A 13,965-nucleotide genomic window follows, 5' to 3' on the forward strand; every position below is an offset into this window, starting at 1 on the left:
TAAGAAGCTTTACTGAATTTTGAACTCAAACCTGTGACTTATTGTAGTGCTATAGAGGAAAAAACATTTGCAAATGCGAATAGACTGAAAAAGAAGTTGAGAGCCTTTCAAATACTGGTGGCTACTATAAGTTAATCTGTATACTCCTTGGAATTGTCTTGGCCTATAAGCAAAAAAGCCACTGGAAAAAATGGAAATCATTTTGCAAACAGGTACGTCTTAGAGTGGACAAAGTAGAAATTGTGGATGGAAATTGTCCCATTGGTCCACGTCTCATGAATTACATAAGAATTATGTTAAACACTCCCAGAAGTACCTCTTGGTGTGATAGCAGCATAGAGGAGACAAATGCATTCCCTTACACAATCAGATATTAGCTGTCCAAAACATATAAGCAAACAAAGAAACAAATCTTTCTACTTGTATTTGTGCCACCACTTCAAGTTCATTCACTTTGGGTAATATTTACTTCCTTTGCATGTAATTCATTTTTACATTTGAGTTATGAGACTTGGATATTACTAATTTTTAGATTCAATTAGCAAAAGAAGGCATTTAGAATGTAATAATATCGCATCAAAAGTTTTTCTTGTTTTTTTCTGTGCTTCCATCATTGCCATTTCTGCTTTGCTCTTGTTCTCATTATCTAGAAAATAATGAACTCATTCTAATTATTTTCACCTTTTCCCTGATACAAATTTTCCAAATGCAAAAGCAACTAAATATAAGTATTATGCTGTTTATCCACTACTACAACATAATAAACTCACTTAGAGTCCTCTCAAAAGCCAATGTTTTTACCATTTGTGACTGTAATTTTGTTGGTCATTGACCACTAGTTTAATCTTGGTATTTGAATGTGAGGCTGTAAACCGCAGACAACTGAGGAGCAATTTCTGAATCTAAATTATTTTTAGAGCTATTATTGAGCTGTCCAGCACTTCATGTCATATTTATGTAATCAGCTATGAAGCAATTTCCAGTGCTTATTCCCAGGTCCCGTTTTAATGACAGACTCTGAAGATTGTTTTTGGAGCCTAGAACTACTGCTAGGAGAAGACTATGTCTTCCCTGACAAAATATGTGCATTTACAGACTAATAATTCTGCAAACTAGAATTCAGCAATTCAGTAGAGTGGACTGTGTATGTCACAAAGCAATTCAATCACCCTTTAGTAATGCCTAGGTTTTAAAGAGCTAATTACTCTTTTCTTAGGTAATCTTTACATTATTCTCCTTCTCCAGAAAATGTATTTTTCCACAGATGTTAATATATATTATCCTGGAATGCCTAATAATATATTAATAACTACCAGCAGTTGAACATTAAAAAAAAATTAGAAATACTTATTTAAGAAAAACTGAATTTATGAGTTTTTGGAAAGGAAAATAATGATGCTGGTTAGACGACACAATTATTTAATAGAAGCATTTAAAGACAATTTATCAAAAGGAAAATAAAGGGGAAAAATCAGGTGTCAGTTTCTAATAATATTTGCAGGTAACATTAAGTAATGCCTGATATATATTCCCATAAGATAAGTTCTAAATGAGTCTCTTAGATCAAAAATAATGGAGGAAGAGAACTACAATAGTTCAAGAAAAGACATCAGCATAGTTTATTTTGGTAGGGAATAGGATTACCAGGTTTTTAGGTGATATATAAATAATGTTATTTGTTCAATTGGAGAATTAATGGTCAGCTGACTTTGCTTAAGCTTTGAGTACAAGAGGTCATTAGAAGTCTTACCCTAGCAGCCCATAACAGCTTGAGACATAGAAACGTAGGATTTGTAAAGACATGCTTGTGACAAAAGTAAAAATGACAGTTGAAAAGCTAGTGGGGTTCAAGAACTCTATGAATCTCCATTTCTTTAATATGAGAAGGAATTGGTTTCTAGGCTGCTCCTAGAGTGATGATGGCTTAAGCTGGCTTTGCATACAGAAAATTCAGGATGGCTGTATGTCGTCTTGTGCCTGGGCCAGGATATTTTTATGCGGCCATTATAATGCATGAACGGACTGGACTGTAGCTTAGCATTCAAACAGCAATATTGCTTTATTGAATTTTTTCTATAATGACAACTGTCACAACCGAGCAAGATCATTCATTGCCTAAGGGTATGTCAAGATGTACCTGAAATGTGGTATGCTATGGACTTCCCTTAATACACTATCTTCTACAGATTCATTGTCATGAAAACTGATGTAAGAACAAGCTGTCAAAAATCTTGACTTCTGCTTTAGCCTGCGTTTTTGGAGCAGTATATGGTATGTAGTAGTCACTGGTATGTTCAAGGTATAACTACTACAATCGTGTTTAAAAAAAAAAAAAAAAAAAGCGTTATGATTGTTGTTTTGAATGTGTCCATTACAATGTAATCTGAGGTTTTCTGTGCAGCAGCATTGAAGGCAGAAGTCTATCATTGTCTCCTAGCTTTAGAAAAGGTGTAAGCCAGCTTCCAGCATCTTTCATTGTAAAGTTTAGTCTTTTCACAGAAATGGGTCCTTTTCTGCATTAAGAGTTCCTATCAATGTTTGCATTTCTGTCTGGAGTCATTACTTCAGTCTTGACAGAGATTTTACAGTATTCTTCCTCTTAGCCTTTATTTCAAGCATTTTATGTACTCCTGGACAATGTAAAACTGCTTACAATCCTGACTAAGAGTTGCATAATTTAAAATACTAGAAGGACTCGTCAGTTAACTTCAGCTATACTTAGAATGTCCAGTTAAGTGTGTTAGCTATTAACACAAACATTCCTGTGCCACTCACACTGTGAATATTTATTTTCTTTTCTCTTCTTCAAATGATCATTTCTTAGTCTGTATAACTGAAGTGAACTTCACAGGCATCTCAAGTTTTGTCATTATTTTCATTTTAAGTTGTTTATCCTATTTTCTTATATATATTTTAAGAACAGCCTTATTGACCAATAATATTATTTTAAATTACTCTGTAATAATATATAACATATAATAATGCCTGTGCTGTAACTGCTATAACTTCTGCTTACATTCTGTTTTTCAAAAAACACATCTCACCGTATGTGTTAGACTAATTATTAGTTACAGTGCAACCAGCAGGTACTTTCAGGTATATCAGGTGCGAGCACTGCAAGGGAGGCTGTAATGGTACTGACAAGTTATAGCATATGCAGGAATTTCTCAGATTTTTACAATATATTTATTTTGGCTAGCCTAGGTTTGTGTCTATACCATAAATTTGCCTCATTTCTTTTTTTTCCTTGAGAATGTTACAATTTAGCAGAAAAATCTCCTGCACAATGAAATGCACAGCATACTATTATGAACAGTCATAACTGTTGAATCAAAGGTGGTTTTCAGCAGAATCCTCAAATGCCTTCTACTTCCACAACAAATTTAATCTCCCTATCCCCAACCATTTTAGTTGTAGAGCTGTTCATAAAGTGCTCGCAAGATTTTTTTTTTCATAATGGAAAAATATATATTGTTCACTTTATAGACAGAAGAACTCTGAAACTTTGTTGATTCCACTTTCCAAAAAATTCAGCTCCAGGCAAAGACCAGTCATAGACAACTGTAAGTTGAAAATTTCAGAAGTTACAGCAAATGAAAACAGATTATTTAGATCCTCAACTGTTACCCAGTGTTAACTGTAGTGATCACTGTCATGTCTATACATGTGACTTTCTGAATAATAAAATGCAAAAAGATATAAAATGGGATTTTCATATAACTTTTCAAATAGTGCACATACTTTTAAAAAAGTCTTTAATATGCTCCATTTTCTTCAGATGAAGCATTTCTGCTTTTTAAAATACTTGTATGTAGGAGTCTCATTTGAGCTCTTGTCTGACAGAAACAGTCAGAATAAAAGAGGAAGCAGCAATAGCTGGAGGGTAGCCAATAGGGAAAAGAAAAGAAAATATATGCAATTTCATAAAATGTGTTTTCAAGACAGAGATGGCTAGAAAGTGATAATACAGGCACAAAAGTATACATTACTAAGAAATATTCCCACCTTCTTGTTCTCCCAATTTTTTTCCTCATACAGTTTTCTTTGCTATCCCTCCTTCAGCTGCTGTATCTATTGCTGTGTTCCTCTGCTGCTTTATGTAAAATTCATACTTTACTTCATCCTTCCTTCTCTCTCTTGTTTTCTACTGCACTCATCAGTCACCTCACCATCTCTGCTGAGGTTTCAATAGATATCATTTTCATTGCCAAAATTACCTTAAGATCTACTACTATCACTCTACTCCACACCTTTGCTATCAAGCTTTGTTGGTTCATGTCTTGCAAAAGGGCAATATTCAATTTACCCTCTGAAGCTCTGGAAGCTAGGTGCTGGAAGCACTCAAATCAACTAGCTTGTGACTAAACTCTGCATTTTAACTAGGACTTCTTGTTTCTCTGTTTTCTCTATAAAAGATTTCTTGGTTTAAAAAAAAAAGAAAGAGAATGCTTCTCTCAGAATACATAATCTGAATGCCAGATATTAAATGTTTATTACATTGGGGTGGGGGGAAGATACAGCATTTTTGGTTGAGTATCATACAGTCATAGTATATCATTACAAATACAGATTTGCTTGTGATTTCCTCTGTATTCCTAATATGTAGATGTAAATATTGCAGGTAATTATATCTAGAAACTAAGAAACTCAGGAAAAGGAAAGGCTGGATGAAGGGCAGTAATGCAAAGAAGACAACATTACTTAGCAGTAAGCACATCTGTGTTATTTAGTTAGCAACACAACTTGTTATATGTAGAGCATTGCAAGTTATAAGCTTTGCTGTCCTTCCTGACTTCCCTTTGAATGTGAAGTCTAGTTCAAGGTCTCTGCTCTGATATTCATTGCCCCTGGATGAGATTGGCTTCAACTGACTGAGAAATTGGTTTTTTCTTCCATGACCCACCAAAGACTTGAGGTCAGAAGAAGCCAAACTTCCTCAGAAGTGAGGCAGAAACTTTGTTCAGAAGTGAGGATGGAGCCAGCCACTGGAGGAGTTTAATAAGCATCTGTTTTGCAGGTGGGAGTGTGAGAGAAAGAGCTACCTATGATACCTAAGGCCATTCAAAGATTCACTTGCCTCGGGGGATTCTTGGACAGACTGAAAAACTTGAAAAAAGAGGTTTGTTCTCATGTACCATTTTGATATTACTGAATTTCTATATGTTGGCAGGGATCTTGCAAGAAATTTCTACAAGCATTTGGTATTATGTGGATGGTGTGTGTCTGTTTATAGATAGTGGGGAACTCAGAATGTGAGCTTGGGCCCAAGGGAAAACAAGGAACCTATTTCTGAACAACAAAGTACTTCAGAAAATGGATTTCATATTAATTTTGAAAAAAAACAAATAAATGAAAAATAATGTAATTTACACTTCATTAACAAATATAAAACCAGTATCATTTCGATAAACTTAGGATAAGGAAAGAATCTTAATGCAAATTCTGGGTTGCTGTAAAAATTGCAAAGATGCTAGTAAAAAACTAATAATTGGACAGCCTATTAAAGATAATTTTCTTCCAGACTTTAGATGTCAAGTGCAAGGGTCTCTTTGCACCACCAGGTGTGAACCTCAGTAAGAACATGACCCTCAGCATTAACAAGTTTATTATTAATTACTCGCTGATACAAATCTGCATCATTACCAATAGGATAAATAAATAATAGCAGTCTATATTTAATATAGATCATTTAAAATTACAAGTAGAGAAGTTTTGTTCTATTTTTTTATTTAGTAATTTGAATCTGGCTGACCTTCTTTTATGAGCAGTTTTTATTGTGGATTTGAGAAAGGTATTCCCCTTCTGGAGATTTTCATGTCTGACAATTTCCCTTGATTTTTCTTCCCTTGACAATCCTGTTTGTAACTTATAGAGCATTCAAAGGTCTACTAGAAGGTTTTCAAAAGTTTTTTTGTTTTGTTTTGGGGCTTTTTTTAGTATTATTGCAGCTCCTCTAGCATACACTGTATATATCTCCTATTTGTTCTTTAGGATAGGATTAGTCTTTTTACTCAGGGCAACATCTAGCATAATAATGTTTTGATCTATAGCTTGAACACCTAGGTATTGTTAGAAGACTTCAACAGTAGTATCGTATGGGTCTTATTGATTTTTCCTGATGTAAACAGACTTTAAAAAGCATGTTTGTTATCTTTGTGATATTATGTCATTGTTATCTTACCCAGAAAGCTTTGCAAAATTGATGGTGGTGAAATGATGGATGCAAGATTTATACTGGATACATGAATTGCACATATTAGACTCATATAGAGTTTCTTTTTGAGTGTGGTTGCTGTTTGCTTGTAGTGCTGACTTTTTTCTGAATTTTTGTCTACACATGGAGATGAGCAATGCTGGTTAAAACACTGTTAAGTACATTCTCAGCTCTAGCTTAAGTAGTTCTGTGATAATAAATAGTACCTGGAACATGTCCATATTTAGAGCAGTAGCTGGTAATTTTCCTACTTAGAATTGAAGGTAGGTGAATTATAAAAGGGAAAAATATTTGCAAACATCTCTTTGAATTTTATAATGAATTTTGCTCTTTATGCACACTCTTTTATCTGCCATATGTGAAAAGTACCATTAGAACAGAAAGCTGTTTCTTTTGCCCCATAAATTCCTGAAATGAGATTCTCATGTTCTGCTCGTGCTTTATATGCAAAACAAATAGATCTCTTTGCTGGCTCTGTGCAGAGCACAGCGGAAGGTTGAAATGCTCCCATGTTAGGGAAAGGCAAAAAATCCACTTTTACTTGGATCCTGTGACCACAGCTCGTGTAGCTGAATTTTTCTGACTGGATTTTCAGAGTAAGTTTCCTTTCACAGTGTCTCTAATTTCCACCTATGTGAAGTCCTTTTGCACTAAATAATATTTTGACAAAATTAATGTTTGAATAAAATGCAACTAAAATTTTGTTTAAAAAGTGGAAGGTTTAGTTTGAAAAGTTGGTATTATGCCTTCAGAGAACAAATAATTTCACTTGAAGGAGCTAAAGGTTGCCTTCCAAATAAAACATGGGACTAGCACAGTTCTAGGGCTTTACCCTTGACTATGCCCATGACTTCCTGTGTGAACAGGACTGCACTTAATGCAAAACAGGTGTCCTCTATTTAACTTATAAACACACTGGTGAAAACATTGTCCCTTATTATGTATGTGTATAAGATGTAGTGCAATGTGGCTATCGTTTTAGCTGCAGCCTCTAGTTTATTTGCCAACAAAAATGAAAATAAATGATTTATAATAAAACACAGTCTGGATTTCATAACACTAATAGCTTATGAATATTAAAAAAGTTTCCATAATTCAGGGTGTTATTTTGGGTTGGATATTTTTTGTTTGTTTTGTTTTACACAATATATATATTTTTTTCAAATAATGAAAATGTTGGATAGAGTCACAAGTAATTCACACACTTTGGGGTAATCAATTAGTGATCACAGCTTTATTTGGTGAACTGCTTTTAGATATATTGATAAAATACTTTTATCTTGTGTTTTACTAGTAGTACTTGGCAAAGATTGACACTTTACAAATAATTTATTTTCTTAAACAGTAAGTCTTTGATCCAACTTGACTTTTCTAAAATTCTTTTTAATTATAATGTTTATATTTTGATTGATGGGAATTAATACCAAATTGCTCTCTTAAAAAAAAAATCAGTCATGTGATATATGATGGAAGGTTAACAAAGTGTCCACAGCTTGCAGCCATCAGCATTTTAACAACCTGGTCTTTTGTCAGTCCTTATCAACTGGTGAACAATACTGACAGAAAAAAAGTGATAAAATTTTGGAGCAGTGGTAAGTCTGATCATTTCTTATGAATAACTTGTTTATCCTAGTTTGTGTTTCAAGCATAAAAACTAGATAGACTAGCAATTTTTTGGACTCCAGGAGAGACAGTAAAGGTGTGATTATAGAGCAGCAATTGAGTCTACTCTCAAACTAGCTTTACCATGCTGCTTAGTGTTCTTAATGCTTCATTGGCATTTAACAAGGATAGACTGTCAAAATACTGTATGTGATGTGGTAACTCACACTTTCGTGAGCTGAATTTTTGCAATACTGAATACACTGCTCTGAAAAAATAACACTATATGCATGAGAGATTCTCTTGTTGCTTGTTCATGAGAGTAGGAATCTGTGTTATAGCCAGGCTGTTTTCTGAAATACTACAAATGTGAGGGGAAAAGAGAAGCAGGCTTTTATAAAAGTGGAAAGCTAGATCCATATTTGATAGGGTAACACTGGTGTAGTTCCACTGATTTTAGTTAGGCAACTCCAACTTCTGCCACTCTGCATCTTAGGTATCTTGCTCAGTTGCTTACCTAAGCAGTTGCTCAATCAAAGAAATTCTGTGTACAGCCTTTAAAAAGCAGCTCTGTGGGAGATCAATGGAAACAGGTTAGCGGTCTGGATTTACAACTTCAATGTTGTATTTTGTTTTGGGTTTTAATGAAAACATTTTGTATCGTTTAATCAACTGAAATTCACAATCTCTTTTGTCTTAACTTTGCTTTCAGTGCGAGCTCATAATTTTAATACACTGTTTCTGTTCTCTAAATGCTGTTTCTAATTTTTGGATTAAGCTTGAAAATACTTGGGGATAGCAGATGATGTATTTGCTTTGTAAATTTAAAACATCCTTTACCTAAACTTAAAGCTGCCACATAAACCTGACTGCATTCTAACATACTGCATAGAAATTAAAATTCTGAAGATATGCTGGACAAATTTCAAGTTGCTTCAGGAGTACACTGAGATTGCTTATTAATAAAAGCTCTTATTTGAACCCAAGAAGTTCCAATAAAAATTTCACTTCAGAATTTTTTTCTTTAAGAATGTGTGCAATTTTTAGTGTTTAATTCAATGGAATTATTACAGATAGACTTGCTTGTAGTATCCGTTTTATTTTCAAACCATTGTTATATTTACTCTATTTTGTGCCATTGTCATACTTCTACTGTCCCTTTAGCAGATATGCTAAATTTATTTCTAAAGTGTTCCAAGACCCATTTTAGGTTTGGACAGTCAGTTTCTTTTCCTTGAAAAAAACCTTCTTGCTTTCTTTCCTTCTGTTTGAAGACTTTTCCTTAAAGAGAAAAAAAGTGCAGGGAGCTATGAGCTAAAACTCGTTGAATGTGTCCGTTTCACCCATGGAGAATGTGGATGTGGAATGAGCACATGAAATAACTAAGTAAGAAAAATTTTCACTGATGGAGGTTGGTGAAGTTGAAGTGATGTTCTCAGGTTTATTTTTTTCTGGAAGTAAAGTTTACGTGATTGGAATTTGAATTGTGCTCCTACATAGATATCAATAACTTAGAAAACTGATTAATCAGAGGACTTTCAAGTCCATGTGAGAGTATTCACTTGGTTTAAATAGAATGGTATTTATTATAAATCCTACTTGTGATTATTGTGTCAAATGCAGACTACAGTAGAATGGCGTATCACAAAACATAGACTTCTTATTTCACATAAAGTCAAATAGAGTGATGATACTGCCTTAAAAGTTTTTAAATTTATTTTCACTCAAATTAGTTATAACACCTAAAAATAATTATTCTAACAATATCACAGGGCTTGGGGGGAGGGGAGGTGCTTGTGTTGGGATGTTTTCAGTGTAGGGAGAACTCAGAATTGATGCTGGAATACTTTATAAATGTTGACATAACAGGGCATGGAGAGACAATGACACACAGCTAATCAAATCATAATCCATACCCATACAGAGAAGTTACTATTCTTGGGGTCCTATTTTGGCCTTTTGTATTGCTGGTCATATTATTTCTTACTGAAATTATATTTATCTGCTCCATTTTATGCAAAATGTGTTCTCATGCAGATTTGAAAGGGCAGTGCTTCTAGTGGAATGAAGCTTCCTGAGAGTTGCACTTCTGTACTGCTTTCAAGAAAACAAGAAGGTATTGCAATAGAAATTATGCTAAGAAAATACTTTATTCCATTCTGCCACAGGCTAAAAACTGATTTGCAACTCCCAAGTCATGGCTAAAAATTTTTCAGAAATTAATGTTGTCTTTAAATAAGTTAATGAATAATTTCATAAGCAAGAGACTTCCAAGATTTGGAATTGTTTTCATATTTAATTCAAAAGCAGTGGCTCAGAGAAATTGGATTTTTTTGTGACAAAATGAAGGAACCTTCACAGCCTTCAAAATTTTAAATCACAAATATTTGTTTCTATACTCAATGCTGCTGAAAAAAAGCATTATCTGTATTTTAGGATATATCATTTGCTCGTGAAAACTTTCTTCTCTCCTTTCTCATTGTCCAATATTATTGTCTGAGCACAGGTGATAAATATTATTTGCATAAAAGCCATAATGTTAAGCTTAATAGAAAAAAAAATCCTATAGTATGAGGTTCATTTTTTTATTAAATGGTAATTTTTAAGTATTTCACATGAATCAGGAAGGATTAAATCTAACTCCTTGCTAGAACTCCAAACACTCACTGATGAGTGAACTCCATGATGGGTTCTTTGCTAATTACTTGCTTTACTTGTTAAGGAAGTTAAATTTTGTAGCTCATGTTCATCATTTGTTTTTCATAAAAGTACACCTTTTATGAAATAGGGAAATCATAAGCTGCTATAAGTATGTAATGTGGCCTGAGCAGCAGATGAGAAAGGTCATGAATAATTGTGCATGAAAAATATTCCTGTATGGGGAAAAAAAAAATATTAGATGCGCCATGATTTCACAGCTGGGAGAAGGGATAAAATATTATCACAAGATATAGTTTATGTAAAATAGTAGTGTTCTTCTTTTCATGATCCTCTCTGACAATAGGTGAGGAGAGTGTCACAGGGAAAAGTAATATTTTTCTAAGACCAGATGATGTAATCAGGGGAAGAAAAGTAAAACAAAACAACCACCTAACCAATTTAAGAGGACTTTGTGTACTAAGAAGCATCTGTCTATTCTTTCCAGGTACAATAGTTAGTTTAATAAGATACTACTTTTCTGAAGCCTTGCTTGCTTTAAATATTTTATTTGCCATCTAAGAACCTAATCAGGTTTTTACATACCTAAAATAGAAAGTATTTTTATTCAGCAGTTATTGCCAGTAAAGTGTTTATATTATTTTTATCTTCACAACAGTAAGAGTATAGTTTACTATATAGTGATAGTTTGGGAAGGACTTGTTTCTTCTCTGTCTTGGGGAGTGAGCTGGTTTAATTTTTAGCTCAAAAACATCTAAGGCAGCTTTTCTAAGTCCTTCTCAATAAATTTCAATTTTAAATTTCATCCAGGATCAACAAAAGTGAGCTGAAAGGATGACTGAGGAAAAAATAAATGGAAAAAGTAGCTGGCAATTAAAAAGCAAACACTTAAATACAAAACAACACTGCTGTATTGTCAGAATAAATTTACTGAACTTGTGTGTATATGAAAAGGAGAGGAAGGATTTTAATGGAAAAGGAAAGACTGAAGTAACCTAGCTATTTTGGACATAATTCATTAGAGCTTCAAGGGAAGGATCTGTAGTTGCAAGATGTTAAGTTGATGAGCACAGATATGTCTTTAGACAAGTGAATTCTCGGACAGTGACATTCTCGTCTGATGTTGTGTAATCTATACCCATGGAGGATTATAACTGATGGCTGGTGAAAGGAAAAAAGCAAGGAAGAACGTTAATCTCACCTGTCTCCATCTCCTTTGAAAAGATTCCTGCTGGAAACAGCAGTAGGTTGGGATGTTTCAAATTTCACAAGCTAATTATGAATTGTAACTCAGGAGGCTGAGTTCTTTGGGTGCTTTATGCAGTTTGCCTGCTTACTACTCCATGGAAGGCCAAACACACTCTGCCATAACTACCTTAATAAGGACGTCATGTTTTTCTGGATTGAATTCCCTTTTACCTTCACAGACACAAGTGCTGGTTTCAACCCTACGCACTCAAAATCCTGTTATGGGCAAAAACAAACAAACAAAATTTTTATGCAAAGCCAGGAAATTTTTAATGTAATGGAAATCTAGAGTCTAACCAAAGAGATATGAGTACAGATGTAAGTATTGCAGAAAAAGTTAAAAAAAATCCAATATTACACAAAAAATCTAAATAATACAGTTAAAATTGTTATGCACTCACTTCCAGTTTCTACCCCTTTTTGTCACTGTTCTGCTGCCCTGCAGGATCTCAATGTCGATGTCTTCCGTCAGGTGTGGTGGGGTGCAGTGCGCAATCAGTTTTCCATGTCCCTCCCTAGGTGGAATATATTGAGAATTTCTTCCTCCTCCTCCTAGAATCTGGCTTGGGGTCATTTTTCTGTTCTTGCTAACACACTTCTATACCTTACTTTGTTGATTTACAAGTTCCTGTTACACCTGAATTCAACACATATGGTGCATTTTATATGTGTTAGATCCTCATCCTTTGTTCTCTGTGGCACCCCTAAAACTGGTGTTGTCCAGCTCTAGGTTTGCATTTCTTGAGCTGACCATGAGTGAGTTGCTTACTGCTGTGGAGTCTCCAGCGGCAGCCTGTGCCCCATCCCTTATCATCCGTGGCCTGAGCTCCTCCACGCCTCATCCTGCTTCTCTGCTTCTCACAGCTTCAGCTGTCGTACAGGGCCTGCATTTCTCTACTCTGCACCATTATTAGTTGTAAATACCCCATTCTACACACAGCAGGCTTAGCCATGTTACAATTAGAAAAATTGCGGCTACAGATAAGCCAATTTAAAAAAAAAAAAAAAATCACCCAGCAGTCCAAGACAATTTCAGACAAAGCAAGCCTGACAAGCCTCCATCCTGAGGCCTTGCAAACTCAGGGCAACACCTGTGGCCTGTTACTAAAAATGGCAGTACTGTATTGACTGGGCTACAGAGCTACAAAGTATTTTGTTTTATAAGGTTTTCTTGTCTATTTTAAGTTTTACATAATTCTTGTTCTTGCTTTCATACAGAAGGTTATAAATGGATTTTTTTTCAATAAGAAACTTTTTCTTGACTAAAACTCATCTTCTCTGTTTCAGAGCAAGTCAGAATGTAAATACTCCTTTCTTGCAAGTCTGTCAGAAGTGTTGTTGATGAAAGATGCAGTTGCACTTTCAGGCTTCACTTCTTGTATAGATTACACTTAAATGAAGGGATGCAGTATGCTTGAAAGGCATTGGTTCAGTGATTTTTAAATTTTAAAAAATACAATTTCAACATATCTGGTAGAAGAATTCCTGTTATTTTTTTCCTCTATGTACATGTTAGTGCTGTGCAGATGAGGACACTGGGTACTTTGTCTTTCTGTTAAGTTTTTTAAAACAGTTCCAAAGAATTGCACCATTAAGAATTACATTTAGACTTTTTTTGCTGTGTTTAATAATACATGTTAATAATGTATTTTCATAAGCATAAACTAAAAAAGGTATCAGTTTGGCAGGGAGCTTAGGTTACTTTCGATTGTATTAGTTTTACAGACATAAATAACTTATTTCTTCATGATCTGATGTATCTGTAGTCTCACTTAAAAAAGCAGGAACTATGTGTAAACAGCAAATGTGAGGTTATCTAAGTATAGTACTGTCTGTTCAGTTGTCTTGTTAACAAAGCCTTTACGTGCCTAAACATGCAAGTAGAAGAAGAGAACCTGGTATATGCACTTCTACGCTTCCCAAATAAATTCTACCAAGAAGGGAAAGGCATGATTTTACGTATTCCTCTAATTCTAAATTGCACTGAGGTCTACCAGTCTGCTCTTCTCCTGCAGGCATATTTGGGAGGTTAGTAAAATCAAAATGTGTATTTTCTTAAGAAAAAGACCATACTCATTTGGATTCGTTTCATTCCCAGTATATCTCCAAGAGGGTACTAATCTGAATAACACTTGTCCAAATTTTCTTGGGGAATGGTAGGGTAATCTGCTCTTTTTTGTTGTTAATGTTTCACTGCAGAACTGAGAAATAGTAAATATACTCAGAAAAATTTAATAGAAAAT

At 34.4% G+C, this 13,965-nt stretch overlaps 1 long non-coding RNA gene across 1 annotated transcript in view; it reads left to right on the forward strand.

Moving 5' to 3' along the window:
* Positions 1-5,028: 5,028 nt before the first annotated feature.
* The window catches only part of LOC135328403 (uncharacterized), a 36,154-nt gene continuing 27,217 nt past the window's right edge, over positions 5,029-13,965 (forward strand). The window contains exon 1 of the long non-coding RNA XR_010389236.1: positions 5,029-5,119. This is a non-coding gene — a long non-coding RNA (uncharacterized LOC135328403). The remainder of the gene's footprint in view (positions 5,120-13,965) is intronic.

The sequence above is a fragment of the Dromaius novaehollandiae genome, chromosome 4, assembly GCF_036370855.1.
Source record: "Dromaius novaehollandiae isolate bDroNov1 chromosome 4, bDroNov1.hap1, whole genome shotgun sequence".
In the NCBI taxonomy this organism is placed as follows: Eukaryota; Metazoa; Chordata; class Aves; order Casuariiformes; family Dromaiidae; genus Dromaius; species Dromaius novaehollandiae.